Source organism: Chamaea fasciata, unplaced genomic scaffold (assembly GCF_029207755.1).
Source record: "Chamaea fasciata isolate MVZ Bird 193981 ecotype frontalis unplaced genomic scaffold, bChaFas1.0.hap1 SCAF_8, whole genome shotgun sequence".
NCBI lineage: Eukaryota > Metazoa > Chordata > Aves > Passeriformes > Sylviidae > Chamaea > Chamaea fasciata.
This window is the reverse complement of record NW_027094093.1, coordinates 14,710,376-14,732,164: the sequence shown is the minus strand read 5'-3', so window position 1 is coordinate 14,732,164 and position 21,789 is coordinate 14,710,376. Positions and strand designations below refer to the sequence as shown.

General features: G+C 41.7%; 1 long non-coding RNA gene across 1 annotated transcript; it reads left to right on the top strand.

Moving 5' to 3' along the window:
• The first annotated feature begins 2,616 nt into the window (after window positions 1-2,616).
• On the top strand, window positions 2,617-7,685 carry LOC136292963 (uncharacterized). Its single transcript, XR_010722026.1, has 3 exons — window positions 2,617-2,711; window positions 4,190-4,268; window positions 7,605-7,685. It is a non-coding gene; the product is annotated as an uncharacterized lncRNA (long non-coding RNA).
• Window positions 7,686-21,789: the final 14,104 nt, after the last annotated feature.

Here is a 21,789-nt window from a genome sequence, read left to right as displayed (position 1 = left end):
TTTTTGATTTTCATACAATTCTGCACAGGAAGGGGTGCTGGGTGTCAAATCCACTAAGCCAGCACAATGACTATCAAAAACTATAGCTATTCATACATTTTAGTAAACAAAGGCATTAATATCCATTGGCTACAAGTTACATAGTTCTCTGATTAATTTGTATTCTACCTATTATTACAGTCTACATTCTCAGTCTCTCTTGCGTTGGTGAATTTGAGTTGGTGGTTACAATCTCCCATTGCCAGAATTATCTCCTACCTACTTGGGGCTGACTTCAGCACAGTTACTGAGTTGGTTTTGTTAGTTTCTTCCTTATCTTGGGAGTTCTGCCAAATGTCCTTGAGGCTTGGAAATTCTGCATTCTTTGTTTCCACTATCACATCCTTCTCCCAAACTTTGTTAATGTCCCTCTGGAGTTGAGATTATTGAAACATTTCAAGCTCTAAACCCCAGCAAGGCAATTCCACTGACAAGTAATTTATCTCTCTAACACCTGAACATCATACTGCCACAGACAAAAGTAGCCCTTTGCAAGAGTCCTAAACCCTACTCCCATTTTATGAGGCATTTGTTAATACATTAGCCGATGAGCATTGGATAATGGCAATTATTAAATTAAGTAGCAGATTGACAACCTAATTAAGTAGCAGATTGACAAAACACCCTCCATACCTATCCTGAAAATCAGACATGCAGTGAGTAAGAATTCTGCAGGCATGCAGACCTACCCTGTAGCTTTATTTCTTGCTCTAGGGAAACAGACTGCCATTAAATGTTAGTGCTATGGGTGTGGGAAAAAGATGTAAGTATCCTCTAAGACATATTCCATGTTATATGTGTGACAAATCTCACAGTTTGAGGGCCTAAATTTTCTCTCCTAAGTTTATTAAGTATACTGGTCAGTAAATTAAACTAACACTTGGCTTCTTAAAACCAGAGACCCTTTCCCACACAGCCCTATTGAAACAGTGGAACTCTTTGCCAGGAGATATTGCAGATGTCATTACTCAAAATTTCAGTTTCACTTATTCTGAAAGTGATTGGACAAATTTGTAGACATTAAAAACAAGCAAGAGCTATTAACCTCCAAGACAACACTTTTTGCTCAAGAAGGTCCTGAATTGGAGAGCAGAGGAATACACTGTCAAAGTTTGCTGCCTGCTGGCACAGCTCTTCCATCTCTTCCCCAGGCATCAACTACTGAATGTTATTTATTTTTACCAGGGAAGAGCACAAACATAGCAGCCTCCTCTGCCTTACAATGATACAGAAGCATTTCTTCCTCTGGGGGAAATGGCAGGGTTCAGCTCACCCAAGAACTAGGGACCAGACTCATCTCAGGGAAGTCTCTTTCTTATCAGGGTATCACTTTTGCCACATGACAGGAGAGGGGTTGGCTTAGCAGGACTTCAGGTCAGTCCTGGCATGGCTGTGTTCACTTTGTGAAGGTCACTTTTCTCTCTTGCCTGACCATAGCAGCAGATAAGCCGTGGGTGGGTGTAACTGGTGGAGTTATGCCTGGCAGGCAGTAGATCTGTGTTTCTCAGAACAAACAAGCAGCAGCTCTGTTTTTGACATGTTTGCCATGATGCATGCATGGAGGATGCTCTCAGAAATCAAATTCAACTTAATTACAAGCTCCTCAGCTGGAATGAAAGGTGGGGGAATGCTATACTTGGTGCTCCTTTTGCCAAAGAATAAATGAGAAAGGCAAATGAAATAACGAAGAAAAAGCACAGCACAAATTCTATAAATGCTAAGTAGATTTCTTCCTGGAGAACATTTATTTCTCATGATAATACATTTCCTTTTATATTTTATTAGGCAAGGCAACATTATGATCATGTCTCATAAACCCATTCCTTTTTTTTACTAGGAAATCATTTAATAACAGATCTACATTTCCAAGGAGGGGGATGGCTCGTTCATTCAGAACTACAGCCTGCAAACCTTCCTAATCTACAAACCCCCACAGTCTCTCTGTGACTTACTAGCCATCATGATAGATTGGCTACCATCAGCAATCCCATGAAAGATGTCCCCTGCATCCATTGGAAGGACAACAGTGGGGTTTAGAACAGCATGTTGGGATTTCTTGACTGTTAAAATTTCTCCCTATACTGTAAGCAAAAACATAACATTGATGAAAGAACAAGTAGCCAAGATCCTTCCTATATGCCACAAACACTGCAAATGGAACCTTAGATGGGGTCTGGAGAGGTATCAAGTCTAGTTTTTCATTGTCCCATTTGGTAGAATTCTGAAACAGTAGTAGAATTTGGTAGCTTCATTTACAAGTAATTAGATACATCAGAAAACCCAGTGAATAGTCTCTGCCTCCCTTGTTAGCAGGTCTGCAATGTTTCCAACCAGCCACTCAGCAGTGAAACTCAATGCCGAGAAGTGTAATAGTATCATCCAGCTTGAAACTGATAACACAAGCTAAAGTTTTCACCTCTTCTCTGTGGTGATTTTGATTTGCCCTTTTTTCTTTTCTTTTAATTTCTCTCAGCTCAGCAGCATTGTTTCTAAGCAACATGAGAAACCAGCCGTCCTACATGAAGCCATAGCCTAATTTCCCTGGCACACAAATTGAGAGGCAGAGGCAAGAAAGGAACAGCAACTTCAAGAGGGAATTCCTCTTCATAAACACCTGGAGTCAGAGAGGCTCCAAACCCAGATCCTGAGGCCTATTGCAAGAACTGACACAGGTAGAGCATGATTCCTTCTCTGCTTTTATGAGAGAGAGAATACGGGGACAATATTTATTAACAGCTGTGTGCATCATGGAGCAGAGGAGTAGAGCATGAACTTTGATGTTACACTCAATCAGTGGGCCAGGTGCTGGCTTCTCTCTTTGCTGTAACTTCATCTCTTACATCTTGTCTTCTTCCCAGTCCATCTCCTCTTTCTACCACATAGATGTGATTAATAGATACACAGTAGAGAGAGGAAGCCAATGCTAAGAAACTTGGAAGTGGCAGCAGGTCAATTGATTGCATTATATGAGAGAATATACATCACTGATGGGGATGCAAGCAAGCTGCAAGTTGATGCTCAAGGCTGATGCTTATCCTAAATGGGCTCATTGTGTCCATTTCCCATTAGGAAACTCTTTACCCTCACTTTCAGTACTGTGCATGTTGGCTTCTTTCTTGATTAAATTTTTCTCAGCTCCTATTTTAATCCTACCTTGGAAATGGTTTTGGCTGTATTTTTGTAGGTGGTCTCCAAGTGTTGCACTGTCTTTACCTGTCATTAAGAGAATCACTGACAGAAATACTTTGTAGGGTGCACTTTTCTCTCTCCTAGATCCATTGAATTTATGTCACAATGACAACTAAAATATGGAAAGAAAAGGCCTGAAGAAGCAGATGGAAAAGCTCTTGTAGGTAGTAGCTACCCACAATTGCTTTCACTGTGCTTGAGACTGGCTTGTTTTCATTGCAAAGGGTTGTAAAACCTAGGTGGATGACAACTCTGAAACCTTCATTTTCTCTTGCTGGAAAATATGAACAAACTTCCTTTGACGTGCTCTTCATTTTGTTACATTCAGTCTGCAGTGGGAGCCTGACTGCACTGTAAAGATGACTGTAAAGATGTGTGGCAGGGCAGCCAGGGCAGCTGCTGTCTATAAGGGGTCTCCTAGCTCATGCAGCAGCATCTCATGCTCTTCAATGCAGGATTGCCCAGCAGACAACTCCTAGGGGATGTAAGCAGTATTCCCTCTATTTCACACAAGTCCTGTGCCCATCTGCCCTAGGAATGCTTGCATGGATCAGTAGCACTTAGTCAGAGGAAAGGTTACAGGATCAGGCCTCCCCTGAATGAGAAAGACAAGGACCAGTGGAGCATCTCTTTCAATCTCTTGGCTGTAGAGTGAAATTCTCCTGTTGAGTCCTCAGACTTTAAGTAATTGTTCCATATTTGCACTTCTTCACATATTTTGGAGCCTTTGGAGAAGAGAGCAGTGGGATCTGAGGGAAGCTAAGATTAGCAGAGATGCAAACAACTAACAGCAAGCAAGCTTCAGGACCAGATCAGTGGATTCATACTAGCAGTATGAAACATTACCAGGAGCTCATGTGAGAGCTATTTCAGAGAAGGGGATATGAACTGGATTTCATCCATTCATTTGAAAGAATACTACTTCTGAGAGCTGAACCTCTCTTCTGACCTGTCTTCACAGAACAGCATTCCTATAGAAGAGATCTTTGAGGTTTACAGCATGAGGCCCCTCAGCAACATACTGGCAGAGCTCTGCAAAAGTGAGTGACTTGTATTTTCAGCATGTCTGTAGAAATGATCCTATAATATCTGTGCCTTTTTAAAAAATATGCTTTACTTTAAAATGAAGTAATTAGGCCTTTTTACCCCATTAGTAATAGCAAATGAGTTCCACCCTTCTCTTAGAGCAAACAGCCAAACTATTCACCACCACCTTCTCTACCTTACAGTGTGCCAGAGAGAGGCAAGAAAAGGGCAGTCCAGTTACTGACATCCACACTAAGATGTAATCCAGCTCCTGCACCTTTGCCATAATGGTTTACAGAGGAGCATTCCCACCACTATGCACTAATTACCACTAGTGTGGAGTGGGAAAAAAGGCTGTGCAGGTCTGGGGAGATACTGCCTGCTTCACAGGGGCCTTGCCTCCGTTCAAAGCAAGCTTCTCTAGCAATATCTCTTTAGTCATATAACTGCTCTTTAAAAAGTAGGAGAGGTATTACAGTCTTTAATTCATGACTCAAATCACAAGATAGTATTCTCTATGATGGCCCAGCTCCATAATGAAAAAACATTTGTACTGGAATATATAGATTGTTTTTTCAGTAACATAATTTATAGATGTTTCCTAAGCAACTATTTAAAGTTGATGTGGAATTGTAGTCAGACTATAACAGACGATTCACATGTAATTCACAGTGTTTCTGGTGCACTTTTTTTTTTTTTTCATCTCACACATGCTTGGCTGTACTATTAATGACAGACTGACACCCAGTGTCCAGAAAGTGCTAGAGCTCATTCCAGCTCACAGTTACATGCACCAGGATAGCTTTGGCTGTAACCTTTCTGAGTTGAGTTCTTCCACATCAAGAACTAGAAATGTCACTAGATGTGATGTAGGGCCGTTTCACAATATGTTATTTAGAAGGTGGGATCTTCCTCTCTGCTCCTGGGATGAGTGGGTGGGTCAACTATCCCTCCTTTTGCTGTGAATGTTACATGGTATATTTTTACAGCCTTGGTTCTTATGGACAGGAGTAATTTTCTTGATTAATTTCCAAGCCAGGATATTTTTAGAAATCTCTGTTTTGAGTGCTTACCATACACTGCAGAAATGTTTCCAGCTAGCTACTCATGCTGTTTCCTGTGGTGGGGTGTTTGAGTTTGCATTTGGGTTTTGGTGGGTTGTTTTTATTTTTTTTCCTTTGGGAGGAGGAGAGGTGGGGCTTTTTAAGCTTGGATTTATATTCTGATGTTATGCAAGCAGAGACAAAGAAAGAACAGAAATAGTATTTCTTTTCAGCTCACCTTACTGTCCACTTGCCTGGATCTTGGCCCTTGTGGACTCAGAGATACTTCCTTAATGACCACAAGGCAGCCAAGTTTCAAAATTTTCTGAAGAAGATGAGCCAGTGTTATCAGGTCTTCAGTTTCTCTTTCAGCCAACAACACTGCTTTATTTTAATCATTGGCTAAAGATCATTCCCACTCTACAAGAAAGGAATGGAAATGCTTTGATGAGCTGGAAAACTAAGGATACCTTATTTTGCAAAATCCTAATTCATTTATGAGGTTAAATCTACTGTTTAAAATTAACATTAACTCTTGGAACTCAGCTTATGCTTCCTTAAGAGTCCTAGACTCAAAGAGCTGGAATCCAGCCCATCTGAAAATTCACTCTCTGTAATTTTTTTCCCCACTGAAGTAAACTAGTGGAGATTTCCTGTTATTCCTCATCAGTTTTTAAGCCTTGGCTTAAATCTCTGTGAAAATCGTGTGCTAGCTTTATTAAGATATATGGATACTTAGGGAGCCCAAGTCACACCCTTGAGGCAGTTTGGATGGACACTATAAATGGTGCTCATTTATCCACCAGGACTGTGAAGCACTTAGCTTATGCTGACCAAAAGAGTGTGCCCCTTGTCTTAGCATGTAGTTTCTGCAGGTATACGAGTCTGTGAGTTGTCCTTTCAGGACCACTGGATTCAACCTTTCAAGATCTCTCTGCATCCATCTGCTATGCTGACTGCCCCTGAAGCTGCAAAGCATGCCTGGAAGCAAAGGGAGCATGTTTCACCCCAACTCCTACAAAGCCAGGGCAAGGGAACACCAGGCAGCAGGACCTGGCCCAGCAGAGCCACCAAGTAACAGCCTGCTGAACTCCAACAGCTGCACATGGAAAAGACAGTGTAAACCTTGGGCTGTGCCTATCCTCTTGGAGGCTGCAGGGGATGTAGAGGTGTTTTGTCATTGTAGCCTAAAAATGGCATCTAGCTCAGGCTCCTGAAATTCATGAAAATTGCAAAAGGTTCATTTTCCTAAAGTAGAGGTAAACAAGATTGCATGTTTCCAATAGAATCAGCCTTTATGTCTGTCAATTATTTGCTTGCTTTTAAGCTTGGGCTAATACTAGAATTTTGCAAAGGTCAGTTTTGCTACTGGCCCGTGAGAGCCACCTACATCTTGCCTGTCTCTTTTCCAAGTGCAGCAAAAATGAGAGTAACTTCAGGAGCATTAAAGAATTTGAAACCAGAACTTACCTCCAACCATGTGTTGCACGTGGGCCCATGCAGTAGGTCTGTAAACCAGCCTGGTGGCACTCTGTAAGCCCAAGATGATACGAGGCTCTATCTCTCCCCCAAGGCATCAAATAGCCGACACCAACAGCACATCAAAAACAAGGTACTTGAAAGGAGAGCTGAAAAGGATGGCAAGCAACTGGACACACTGGCCAGAGGAAACCAATAGGGTGACAAAACAGGTTTGGAGAATTCACACAAGCCAGTAAAACAGTTTTTGCAACGCAACACGGAATGCCCCAGTCATGTCTCCCCTTCTCAGCTCTCTTTTGCCCGAGATGTTTCATGGTAACAGTAAAGACTGTCAATTCTCAATTGGATTGCATGACATTGGCAGGAGGTGTCACTCGTGAGCTGGAATGTCAACTCCAGTAATCTACACATCGAAAGCATTCTTCTGCCTGGAAAAAAAAAATTACTACCATCACTTTTAGGTGAATAAAAAAGAAAGCATATTTTTAAAGAAATTAACAAAAACCTTGCCTTCATAAAGAACCCAATAATATCAGATCAACCTAGCATGTTCATGAAATAGGTCCTGCCTTTCTATTTGTCCATGATTTGCTGAAGTCTTTTGTTTACCACTGCTCCACTAAGCAACAGAGCTAAGAAAACATTCCAGGAGCAGCGCTGGATTTGCCGAACTAGAGTAAGGGGACTCCCCCACAGCCCTGAGTTCAATGTGCATCACATGTCACACAGCAGGAGGGAAGCTGATCTGCCCTGCAGTCCCCATCTCTCCTGATGGATTCAGCCCTGCCTGCTGTGCTTGCTCTTATTAACATTTGCATCCTGCAGGGAGCTACAGAAGCAAAACAAGGAACCTCTCCAAGGAAGCCTGGAACAAATTCAAAAGTGAGGAAAGCAAATGAAGCAAAGACATAACAAAGACCTAGACTTCATGTGCCTCACTTAGCTGTAGGTGAGCTAACTGATGTCTTCCACCTTAGCTTTGGTAATACATTTGCAACTTGTATTTTAGTTGGGATTTTGTTTGTTTGTTTTTAAATCTTCACAGCCATTCCTTCCTTTCCACCCTCGTATCTTGCATCTAAGACATCCATTCCTCTTCCATTAGCCATTTCTCTCCTTCTTCCTTCTGCCAGTATGTTGGGAGCTTACAATCTCCCAGTGCATCCCTACTGCTCTTCAATGCACTATGCTACTTCTACAGAGACAATGAGCAGATGCAGCACTTCAGAGGCAGAGAATACACACTTTCCCTTTTCCACAGTGCTTTGCAACTCCCATACATGATCCAGCATTGGGCAGGATGATGTGGGCTGCGCCTCTCGGCTCTCCCCGTTAACCATCCTGCTCTCTTACTTTGGCAAAGGGCTCATCTAAAGAAAAAGCATCTCCCTGCAGTACCAAGTAGCACTGAAGTCTATCTTCCAATCCCCATATGTACGTGTCTGATGGTTTACCTCTTATGTCCATGCTATGTTTCCTAGCAACACTCCCTATTCCCTAGATGGGCTGCCACTAATCACAGCTCAATACATTCACAAATTACAAATTAACTGGCCAGTCTCCACTGAAACAAATTCAGTAGAACCATAGGCAGCAGCCAGTGACAGGACCTGAGCAAATTTCATTCCAACTGAAACAGCATCAATCTGACCCCTCAAAAGCCAAACCAGGGAGAAATTGTACTTTGAAATGAGGCCATTACAAGAGGGGAGGAGGGGGGATATTGCTGCTGAGCCCCTGAGAGAGCAATGGTGAGAGGGTGGTTAAGATTAAACAGCTAGAGAGATTAACATCTCATGACTGTTTTTTGTTCACTGACCTGTAATAAAATAAACAGTAAGACTAAAAAATAGGTGATTAGCCTTGTTATTCCAGTGCTGTCTTTGCTATTAGACTACTGCAATGGTCTTCACTTTTCTTTGGCTAATGCTTTGCGGTTTTATAGATAAGACTGGTGAGGTTAAGAGGAGTAAGCAGCAGAAATCTTATAGTATGTTATACTTACTATATTATTACTTACTTACTTATGCTAATAAGTATAAACCCAGTGTTTTATTTTCAGAGTGCCAGTACCTGCCCTTTTGCTCCTCCCTCCCCTGTTGGCTGGCTGGCATCTGATTGTCTGCACACAAGAATCAAGCCCAGCACATCATATGGTTTGCTGCTCACATGTTCAGACAGCCAGAGCTAGAGAGCTGGAAGGTGCTTGTGTGTGCACCACAGGATTGGTGAATCATAGCTTTTTGCTACCTTGACTGGAAATTCTTTCATTCCTGAGCTATATTGTTTCCAGAATGAAAAAAAAAGGTCTTTCAGTGACCAAATCAATTAGTCAGAACAACTTCAAACTCTTTCTTCAGCTATGCAGAAAGCAATGGACAGATTTCAGAGCTCAGATGCATTGCAGAGTCATGAATTTTTTCTGCAGGACCCAGAAGAAATCTCTAATCATATGTGCACCATATGCATACATTTGGTGCCTAGCATTGCACTGCAATACTACCCGCAGTGGGAAAGGTAAGAGGCCATTCTGGATCTGTTCTTCCTAAGCACCTGAAATCATGCAAAAGGGGCAAGTGGGGAATTGAGCAGGGCATTATCCACTTTTCCTTCCGTAATTTAAGTGGAAAATTGTACTCCAGAGGCTGACTCCAGCAGTAGAACTCATGGTGGCAACTTTCTGTCGCAGTTCATAGCCCAATTTATGACAATGAGATCAGATGTTTTCAGCTAACACCCTTGACTGGACAACACAGCAGCTGAGGCACAGACATATCGTCTGCTGGACCAGAGATTCTAACTTCTTCAATTGCTCCACACAAGTTTGTGAGTCAGAGTCTTTACACCACAGCCAGAGTTACTAGAGCACTGCCCATGCAAGCAAGCACAAATTTCTCCCTCATTTCTGCTATAGTAATCTTAAGACAAGTCACCTACTGATTCTCTAGCTAGTCTGAAAATTCTCACTCGTTATGGTGAAGAGCTTTTTCCTAGCCAAATGTCATGTGGAAACATGTAGCATGCATCATAGGAAAGCATAATATCTTTTCTCTCCCTGACTAATTTATCTGTTGGATAAAAATATAAGCAATCTGTTCTGAAAAGCATAAATTTTGTCAGGTTGGAAAGTAATATAAGTCCACAGGACTAAATATCTTTGAGTGGCAGCTGGCAGCACCAGCAATTACCAAAGCCATGAGAAAATCAGTTTTACTCCATCTCTCTAATACACTGTTAAAGATGCTGGCTTCACAAGGGGAGTCATGGTTGAAAGAGTGCTTAGAGGTCCTCAAAACAGAAACTAGCCCAGACAGGCTGTTATGGAGGTGATCCGCCAGGGACTTCCACACAGGTATTTCCACTGCCAGTGCTAAACGCATCATACATTTAAGTAGACCAAATGTGTGGTGTGGTTGCCAAAGGCATCCAGGAGTAGATTTCATGGCCTTTCATGGGGACTTGCCAGCAGACAAATATCAAGTTCTGAACAGCATACTTACAGTAACATCTTGACAAGGAAATCCAAAAGGATGAAAGCAGGTGGTCTGAGGTAGCACAGTCTGGGACAAAAGGGCTGAATATACTAAAGAGGACAGAAGGGTATCTAACCTGTTTGAAAATGATGAGTTAAAAAAAACATCAGTGAAGTGGTTTGTGATGGAAGGCTGTGAAGGTGGAGGTTTCCCATCCATTTCCCCAGAAGACACTCGTCTTTCTCTTTTCTTTCTTACTACAGCACTGAAAGCCCTTTTCTTTGGCCTGAAATCTAAGCAAAGCTCCGCTCCACTAAGTCTCCCAAACTGTGCCCTGCCCTCCCTCCTTACAGCCACAAACACTCCTTTGTTCCATTGGAGGTGGAGGCCATGTAGTTGAAAATAAAGCTCTTTTAAGTAAATTAGATCTGTGAAGGTGTTCATCTGTGTGCCAAGTTACTAATGGATCATGTTGACAAGGTCTTCACATGCTTGAGTGAGTTCCCCCAAATACATAAGATTGGAAATCTAGTATTGGAGTGCAGTAGTTTGTTTTGATCTGAAGCCTTATCTACTGGTGATATAATTCACTTTTATAACCAGCTTTGCATATTCCATGAAGCAGTTTTTCAGAGTCTAAGATTTAGGTGCAAGAAAGTGATTATTGGAACAGAACAAGTCAAGGTTTATTACAACCCTGCACCAAACAGGAAAAAAAACAGGAAAAGTTTCAAAATGGAGGAATACACTTTTCTCTAGCATACTCTCTGTGCTTTAGTGTTAAAGCACTCTGCTTTAGCATTGAACAACAATCCTTCTGAGTTCCAGATAGAGAGCAGCTTGAGTTTAATCCTGTTTTCTCTCTCTGAATTTTTAAAACAGACTTTCAAAGGGAACAAACTGAACCAAGCGACCCAAACTGATTTACAGCGTTACTCAGTAATTCAGATACACTGATAAACGTCTAGTAAGAACCATTTGATTTCAATCTTTATAGTCTTGAGGGATACTGCAATTAATCACACACCAGGAAGAGACTGAAACTTTTAATCACTACTTCCTCCTCACACGTCTGTGCCAAAATCCATACACAATAGAAAGGATTAGTAGGCAAAGGCTAACAACACCACATGAGATGGAGGCTTTTCCTGCCTCCAAGATAAAGTGTGTGACAAAGTATTGAAATTGAAGCAAAGTGTATCTGCTGTCACAAAAGGAAAGTTTGCCATGGGAGAAACTCGGGCAAGTGGTAATCAGCACAGGGTGGGGAAGGAGAGGAACAAACCTACACCAGAAGCTGCTCAGGTGTGCTGAGTTCGAGAGCTTTCGGGCAAAAGAGGTTCTATAAAGAACCATTTTTATACACTCATACATGTGCTTGTACCTATCCCACATTGGGTCAGATGGACCACGTGAAACAGTTAACAGCTGCTCGAAGTGTAGTCTACAGTTACATGATAGCTTGCACACAGCATCAGCAAATGCAATGTAAAACACAGAAAAGATAAGAGTCCCCCATGAGAAATGCAATAAACATCATTACTACAATAAAGACAAAACATCAGCTTAGAATGGTCTCTTTTGTGTTACTTTTTCCAGATGGGGCATTAGGACTCTGGTATATGAAACAATGTCTGGTCACAGCTCTCAGCTTTCCTCTCAGCAAATTTTCAGAAGTGGGAAAGAGAAGTGGAAACCTCAGTATGCCAGTGCCCTGCTCTGACACCTGTATTTTTGCTATTTGCCACTGAAGAATTCTGTTTCCCACAACATTCAGCTCTATAAAAAAATAAAAGCCCCAAGGTCAAATGTTGGGTCTTACTGATATTTGTCCCAAGCTATGTCCGTCTCCCTGAGATCTGCTCTCTCAATGCCTGAGGGGGCTCTTGGGTCTCGTATGAAATGCTAACTTCAGGGCAGACTGTATTTATTGAAACCTAGGGAATAGAGAAGAATTCTTGACTGTGGTGCAGTAAATGCCAAAAATTGTCTCTTTGCAGAGGCTGACTGATTCACACTGAGTTACTGCTCTCATACTAAATAAACAGTGAATGCATTCCAAAATCCTGGTTTAAACAAATCTTTCTTCAGTACTACAAACAAATTAAAGTTGTGCAGTCCAGAGGGAAATCTGATTTCTTTCCCATTTTCAGGAGAGAGGAGGAATAGGCTTAAAATATATTCACAATCAGCCAGTGGTTCGTGATAAGTTAAGGCATGATAAATTAATAAGTATTAAAGGTTCAGTTGCATATTACTGGTAAATGTACAATTACCATACCCTGGTAAGTGAAGGGAAAAGTCTGATTCTTTTATCGAAGTTCTCTATTTTCAGAAGTTTTCAGTCTAGGAATAGATCCCAACTCTATACTTACCAGGGATATTACTGTTTTTCAGCAAAGTTCTGGAGACTTTTGGAAAGAGAAAGCAGTAGAGAGAGCACAGAACAACTAGGACACTCTGCAACCTTATCTAGTTTATGTTTAATTTTAAATCACTTCATCGTGGCTTGAAATGGTAGGCTTTGATTTTGTTTTGCCTAGCAAACATTCTGATAATGGAGTCCTTGAATAAAACCGAGCAATTTTTACAGCAGTGAGGTAGACTGCTGAAAACTCACATCTCTCCTTGCTAATGTCAGAGACCTCATTTAGCCATTATTTCACACTCATATGACCCATCAGCAACAGCCTGTTAGTGATCCTCACCCTGACAACACTGGAGAGGAAAATAGAACTATTATTTGCCCTTCTTGTCCTCTCTTTTGTACATGGAACACTATCTCTGCCCTCCTGCCTGTCCTTCAGTGCATGAAGTAGGCTACTGCAAATGTTTGGTGTACATAAAAACATCATGCTTCAGCCAGAGGGAAATGGAGCATGGACAGTTTGGCTCTCAGGGCAGAGGTGTGAAAAAGCATGTTTCCTCTTGCTCACAAACACCTAATATTGTGCATTTATGGGAACTGCACAGTGTAAGGAATACGTGCATTAGCATGCTTAGCTAACCCAGATTTGCTAAACAACACAGCAGTTAATGTACAGTATCTGCTTGTCTGCTTAGAACAGGAAATCAAAATATTTCATTTGTCTTCAGCAGGAATAAAATAAAGAAGAGACCAGTTCCCCAGACTGCTATTAACATATGTCTACTTACTGCAACAAGCTATCTGGTTCAATTAGTGCAATTGAGAACCTTGGCTCTATAGTGATCTCTAGATTACATGCTGGCACTCCTCTGGCAAAAGGCAAGAACCAACAGAAATAACAATTCAGAGATCAGGGTGATAGGTAGGGTGTCTGGATTCTAGATTCTGCTGCATCCTGGAGCTTAGGAGTGGCTAAACTGCTCCAAAGTTTTACACTTGAGACATGGATGGTGGCAATTCATAGATTTTTGGGATCACTGAGAGGCTGCACTTGCTTTTGTTTGCAAATGTTCAGAGAATCTCAAGGAGACATTAAGAACAATGGTGCTAAAGTAGAGGAACACTGGAAATTCTCAGAGTATCCAAATTTTCACTAACAAGTCGTCTAGACTCCTGCAGCTTGCTTTAAGGCTGGTAGCAGGCACCACAACTGCTGGCATGCAGGCTGTATTTGTCTATAAAAACACTGCTATTTTCAGATTACTCCTACGCTGGAGTTTTTCTAAGGTGCAAAAGCAGTCAATCTCCATGTAAAAGCAGCTGTCATAACAGTGTCCTGACTGAGGTCAGCTGCAGCAGATGGAAATAACCACACTCCTCAGACCACAGATAACGTTTGTCTAACATGATATTCTGGCTCCAGAATTTAAGATCAACCCACAGCCCTTCCTGCAGAGCTCAGTTCATCTGTGGCATAGGGTCCTAGGAACAGGATCCAAGGAGAAGTTGGATGAGTACTTGGAAGACAAATCCTGAGACTTTTTAAAAAGGGAGAAGAAACGTCCTGCTCAGAAAATCTCATGAGCTAAAAAAGCTTGAAGTCCTGAAATTTGAATGAAGTGTCATATATATTTGCTTCATATCTACCCTTCCCTCAGTGCCTACTCCAGGAAGTTACTTGGCTGGATGGCCCAGCATCCAGACCCGTGATGGCTGCTCTACATTTGTTCCAATCAGGAATTTACATACACCTGCCCTACTCGAGTTCAAGGTCTCTCAAGTTCCAAACCTCATCACCAAGTCCAGTACCCACTGTATTAGTCTGTGAAGGACCATCCAAAGGACAAACCTGCTCCACAAAGCAAGCATGATCACAGGCAAAACAAAAAAAAAAAAACGTGTAACACTCCTAAGCCTGACAAAGATCTTTGAGAAATACAAGCACAGGCCTGCACATTGAAGCTGTTCCTATAAGTGAATTCAATTTGCTTAGCATTAACCATGAGGAGGAAGTTATTTTTGATACAAAGAAAGCATACAGGTGTTCAGAAACAAATGCCAGACTGAAAACACATTCTTCCCTCAGTCTACGTTCAGTGTTAAAGGCTACAATTTCCTGGCTGAGGAAGCACCTCCAAGAGAGAGGCTGACAATAGTGATACTATTTACAACAGCCATTAGAATCACAACTAGAGCTGTGTAAAAACAGGATAGTAAAGATTTGTCCCTGAAGTTTTGCAGTTTCATGAAATCACCGTACAAGACTCATGGTGAAAGACATGTGCAAGATAGCCCAAAACAAGTCACATTTTGGTTGAAAAAGAAGCCAGTAAACAAAAAGACCCCAAATACCTTCATACAGTATGAGCAAGAAACATGAAAATGCACTGCACATGAATGAAATATGTGAAGTTTAGTTCAAAGGTGGGTGTGGAAGGAAAGGAAAGGAAGGCAAGTACAAGAGAAAAGGTGTCACAGTTATACCCTAGAAAAAAGCAAAATGAGAACAGCTGAGTGAATGGAACAAACAGTGTAGCATGGGTATAGCTTCTTGTAGACAAGTGCATTTGCAAACATCTTTAGTTGGTCTACCAACAAAAGATGCAGAGGGGGAACCTCAAGTGGTTGTTTTATTATCTATCTCTGATAAATTTACTAAAGAAAGCCTATAGTGTACCTGACAGATTTCAAATACTAGAACAGTTACACATAAAAAATACTTTGGTTGTGTTTTTTGTCTGGCTAATTTCCCTTTTAGTTTTTCAACTGCTGAAAGAGACCTAAAGTTTATATAATCTTAGATTTTTAAGATGTCAGGAAAATAAGGTTGAAATAACCTGTATCAAAAAAGGTAAGGTATATCATCAAACAATACCACTGAATTTAATATTTCTAACTTGATTTTACTGCTGCTAAAATATGACAGTCCAGCAGACCTAAAGTGCTCAGTGGGCTAACTTGGGTTGGACAGAACAGTCTTGTTTTTTTCCAATATCATTAAGAGATGTGAAAGCTTCAGCATGATCCAGATATAGCAGAATTATTCCCTCCTTTGTCTCTCTTCTACATTACAGAAGATTTCTAGGAACCCAAGACTGGGAGCAGGAAATGGACACAAAGTTGAATGAATGTGTGACAAAGAGAAGTCATCCACAGAGCTCGCAAAGAGCAAATGGGCTTTCACTTTCTCCAAATGCCCCCAAAAACTTGTCAAAAGGCTATTAACAGGATACTTTCAGCATGAAATAATGCTAACAGTTGCTCCCCACTTTCAGAGTCCCAAAGGGACATTCAACATTCTCTACTAGTGAAGAAAGGAAGACAGCAGTAAGGGTGTGCACATCCTATAAAAAATGGATACGAGCACTTTGCTAGTCTTAGGGCTCAGTAGAAGTGTCCCTATGGACCCTTGCAGTCTTTGGATTGTTTTGTACAATGCAGGCAAAACCCAGTCAGCTTTCAAATACCTTCTAGTGTGATTTGGAATATTTTTGTTTTATTGCAGATGTCATTCTTTGAGGGCTGCTCCTGTGACACCACCACAGACCCATCAGACCTGCGTGCCTTCCTCAACTGCTGATAAAGCGGAAACCAGCTGCTGGATGGTCTATGAATGTCCCAACTACACAGGCCATCAATACTTCCTGAAGGTGGAATCTCTCCTGACTGCCAGCACTGGGTGGGCTTCAATGTAAAAACAAACAAGCAAAAGAACCTTAAACCCCCAAAACAAAAACAAAAAACCAAATCAAACAAAAAACAAAACCAAAACCCCACAAAACAAACAAACAAACAAACAGAAACCCAAAAAAACCCTTTCAGACCTTAGAGAGGAAAAAAAAAATCTTAATTTATTATTATGAAAATCCCAAACTCCAGTTGTAATTGAGCCCATGGACTAACTTCATGTTTGAATTGATTAAAGGATGTACCTTTCATCTTGAGTTGCCCCATAAGAGCAACGGCCTTCACAGAATTATTTCTTCTGTGAGTAAACTGGCAAGTTGAGAGCAAACAGTATCATCATGGAAATACTGCATACCAAGCCTCCAGCTGGTTTAAGACAGAGTGAAGCATTTACAGTATTTACAAGTTTATTAATAAAATATATTTCTAGCAATGACTATTTGAAATGCTTCAGATAGCAAAATAAATCTTTCAGTTGCTTATTCACTTCATGATTAAGAAACACCCAACAAACAAACAGTCCTGGTGCCCAATAGTTTCTGCTACCATTTGGCATTAAATCCAGATTTCTGCACAGGATTGAATTGCTCCTACTTCCAGCTCAAGGCCTACACTGTGCTCTTTTGTTTAGCCAGGACCTCACACCACTTGGAGGCATGAACTCATGTTGACCCTCCAGAGCACAGAAGTAGCAGCTTTCCCTGGGGCCTGGGGTTAGGAACCAAAAGAGAGACCTGTTGTATTAAAGATTCTACAGCCAGTTCAGTGTGCAAGTGGGCCCCCACAAGTCTCTCAAATACTCTAAGAGCACACTGTTTACTCCACACAGCAGAACCTTTAAAACTGCATCTCAAGTTTTACAACAGTAGCCATCATTCAGGTCTCTATACCCTTTCTGTGCTCAGGAGTGAAGCTAGCCAAGTCCCTGGGGTATTCACAAGGGCACACCTTGGTTTCACATGTCACTCAGAAGCAGGCAGTGTGTTGGCAGCCAACATCTAATTTTTGGGAGGCTGTGGTACTAATATTTTGAAATAACCCCACCTCTAGTCAAAGTTAGAGCTTTCCGAAGCCCATTTTCCCTTAGTTACTTCCTTTCATTTGCCTTCATCCCCAAACCAAGGGAAGTTAGGCTCCAAGTTGCTGTAGCAGACATCCTTGAGACAACCTCACTCTGCTCAGCTAAGAGGGGATTAAATTCAAACAGATCAACAGAGACTACTAACCCCTACACATCCTTCAGTCTTGGCTGCTGCTGTGTTGATTTTTTCCTGACATACTGATGGCTTTCAGGAATCATGCTGCAGATCCATACTGCTGAGCATTGCAACATAATGAAATCATTCATTAAATACCCTCTTAACTAAACTAGAACGATTTGAAGTGCAAGTATAGTAACTTCACTGATCCCTGGCACTAAGATTGTACAGTATGATGGTTTACTTTGAGTGAGAACTGAGTTTGGTGAAGGAAGGAGAACAATTTTATTATGCAATCTTGTGCAGTAACAACTGGCGCCTTCAAGCATATGGAAAAAAAAGAGACAGCTGTAGCACAAATCTACATGTTAGCTCTTGCATAGTTAATCTAAAAGACAGCAGTGGAGAGGGGCAGTTCTAAGACTCAACTCTCATCCATGAATTTTCGCTGTTTAAGAACCTAGGCGGACCAAAGCCTATAAACATATACTATCTCTTTAGTCTGAGAGGGTCTTTAAGAGGTACCCACACAAGAACATTCCTAGGACAGCTGCAAACTTAAGGCTTGTGATAAGGGAGCCCATACTACAAAAAAGGGAGCAGAAGAGATCAAGTCACTGCCTGAGCCTTTGACAACGGTGGAGTCATTATACTGAAGTCCCCCTGTGGAAACAAGCCGAAAGGACAGGCAAGGACAAAAATACTCACCAGGGTCCCAGGCTACCCTGGGGTAAATTCCTTTCTGAATTTAAGTCTGGTGAAAGGCTTAACCCTGCATATCTGAAAGCAGGGCAGGCAGGGGGACTTAATGCTATTAGCCAGACCATCACCTTCCAGCTTTAGCTGTGGCCCGTCTCCAACAGTTTGAAAGAAAGTAACTAAAATCCCTAGATACCAGTTTATATGTCAAGGGGCAAACAAATTCCTTCCCATTTTCAAATTTTATGAACAACTAACAAACTCTGAATTACCTGGGGTACAAAGCGAATATAGTAACAGAAAGAAAATTAAACATTAGGTTTGCTGACTTAACCTAACAGAATAATTGCAAGCTCATCTGGCAACCATAGCGAGAGAAATTCAAATCACCTTCAGCAAAATGTCATCACAGAGACCTTGGATCTTGCAAGAACCAGGTTGCCTCTTTCCAATAGCCACATCAAATCCAATCTCAAGTTATTTTGGCTTGAATAGCATCCAAAAAGTCTTATTTCTTTACATTCAGCCAAAGGTATTTTGATAACGGAAATTTTACATGCAGCCACAAGGCCATTTGTTTACTTACACTGTAAAGATTAGTTCTGCTTCTGCAAGAGCCTGTTTGTAAAAAAAAGGTGGAAGAATTGAGGGGCAGGTTCATTTCTAAACTAATTTCTAAGTCCATTTCTGTTTCAGGTCTTTACTGTTGGTAAACAAAGCATTTGCTTTAAGACATCAAGAAAAAGCTCAGCTAAAAGCTTTGCCATACATTCATCTCAGCATGATTTCTGTTGGTCTGGGGCTTGGTTTCAGTAGAAGCCCTAGGGCCAAACAGCAGGCCTGAGAATATCTAAAAGTCAAATACAGATTTTTGCCTGTTTAATTTGCGTCCACAGAAATAAACATAATTTTACAAAAGCAGTACTATAAGGTGTGTGGCTTTTCCTGCCACTTCAGAGGTTCCTGGACTCAAAGTTACAATCCAGTGTAGTCAATTTCCTTGTCAAATCTTTCCTTAACATAAAATTAATGCTTTCCCCTTGTCCACACCCTTCTTTCTATCCATTCTGTTACCTGGACTTGCTGACAAACAAGTTCACTCCATAGTAAAATGACTGAGTTACTAATTTACAGCTCTTGATGACAGACATTGAAACCCACAAGTAGTAAACAAAGTATGAGAAATAACCACTGTTGTAACCACAAGACAGCAGCTAAGGGACAATGAAATACTAATGAAAACTGCCTACCTGACTGTTTAAGGTCCATAAAACAATTGATAAATAATTATGGAAGAGCAGGCAATGAAAAAATCTAACAATTATCTCACAGCTAAAACAAATCATAAACACTCACATTTTAAAGTACCCATCCATAGCTGGCAAGGCTTCCCTTTACACTTTTGTCCATTCTTTGATTTCCATATCCTTTGCTGAGTCTTTGTGTAGGTAAGTACACTGAAATATAAATTCACCTAGAATTATACTCCACCTGCAGAGACAGACCTGTAACCCACCTTTTTCCACTGACCTCTCCCATTATTGCCCATATATCTAGGTAAGAAAAAAAACTCACAGCAAATACTAAATGTCTGTCTATACAGGGAGAGACTAAACTTCACCTACACCCAGTGATGCAGACACCCCAAAGCCACCTCAACAACCTTACAGGGAGCTACCTGGCTTAGGAAACCCCCTAGAAGGTCAGACCAGGAGACCACTCACCCTGAATGACACAAGAACAGACTGTTCTGTTGCAAACCACTAATGCTTTACTTTCCATCTAGAGCACCTATATAAGGCAAGAACTGCCTACACAAGCAGCACTGATTGCCTAGGCCCACTAAAATAACTACATTGCTACAACTCCAGCAGAGTGGAAAAGGGGGCTGCTTTATAGTCTGGGAGCATCCGAATTACGGAGGCGGCAGCACTTAGCCAGGGAGGAGTCTCCCGTTTCTGTCAGAGGATGGATTTTTATTGCTTCATTGAAGGCTGTTGCTGGACTGGTGTGTGTAGGAGCAGCTGCTCTTACAGGAGTCAGTAATGCAAGAAAGCAGAGGAATATCTGAAGGGAGGAGTGGGATTTTTACATGGCTTTGCTAGGGCCTGACTTCTTCAAAGGGAGCAAGTTGTAAGAGAAATTTGAAATAAACTGTTGTTTAGTCTAGAAAAGGCTGCAAAAAAAAAAAAAAAAAGTGCTAAGAGTTTGTAACTCAAAAGATCTGCTAGAAAGAGCTTCCTTTTATTGAATTGCTGTGGAAGGGCCAAATAAAAGTGGTTTGCATTTGCTAGAACGGTGATGCAGTTTGCCTGTTAGGGAGGAAGGCGCAGCAGTAACTCAAGCCCTGAGATAAGCCGCTCAGAGAGGAGGCAGGCTCTCTTTTTTTCCTAGATACATTTCACCGAAGGGGGTCCAGGGTGGTTTAAGCACAGCAGATCCTGCCCGGGGGTCAGAGCTAGACTCTAAGCTCTTCTTTTTTTTCTTGATGGAAAAAAATATGTTACATCCTGAAGGCAGCAGAATATTGTGGGTAGCATCAAGTAGCAGAACACATGTATCACACAGCTAAAAATAATTTTACTGTCTCATTTTTGTCAGTGTCCCTCCATCCGTGCTAGATACTATGTTTAGATATTGCAGAAAAAGATACTTCTACCACTCCCACAGTGGTGATCCACATGAAACAACATCGAGCAGAGATTAGCTCCTAAATTTCACCAGGGAAACTTCACTGATCTTCTAAAAACAGCACAAATATGCAAAGGCCTATTGCAGGAACTTATCTCAATCTGTCTTTGGACTCTTGGTGATCCTTATCCATCCCTAGAAAAAATTCATGTGGCAGACCCTACAGTAATATTGTCCTGTCAATTCCTTTGCAAAGGATTTCCAAATCTTGTATTAAAGAATTGCATTGGTATGAAAATCCCCTGAAAGTAATTGACTGTGTAATGAATGGCAAAGCTGTACAAACCCAAGTGAGGAGATGACCCAGTGGCAGAAGGATGAGGGCTGTGGCCAAAAGTTGCAGTACCGTGATTCTCCCAGCAAACTAGAGAGATGTCCAATGTCTGCTTAAACTGTCCCCTCTCTGCTTTGGAGTCGGACACATTAATTTCCAGCCGCGCTTTCCAAGGGAGCAGGAAGACACGAAGGGACGCCCATTCCCCGTGGAGCGCCCACGAGTCACGCACAGATGGCGTTTCTGAAGGAGCAGGGGAGTCCCTCACTGGAGTGTGGCTGTGTAAGCACAGGCCGGTGTGCCGGGGCAGGGCCGCTCGAAAGCTGAGGGATGTCTTTTTGCATTTCTCCTTTGGAAATCTAACTTTTTTGACGAAATCTAACTTTGGTTCCTTATTCCTATGCAAGCTCTGCATACAAGGTATGGGGCTGCCTTACAGGCACAGCAGTGTGGATGTACGGATACATCCATGCTCCGCGGGCTATGCTGGCAGGCCTCTTGGTAACCTTTATTACTTATGAGGCAAAGCAGCGCGAAGGTTTCCTGACGCGCTCAGGATGGGGATGCTGATTCTTTACGGCACGCTCCCGGGGCGCGGGCCGGGCAGGGACCGCGGGCT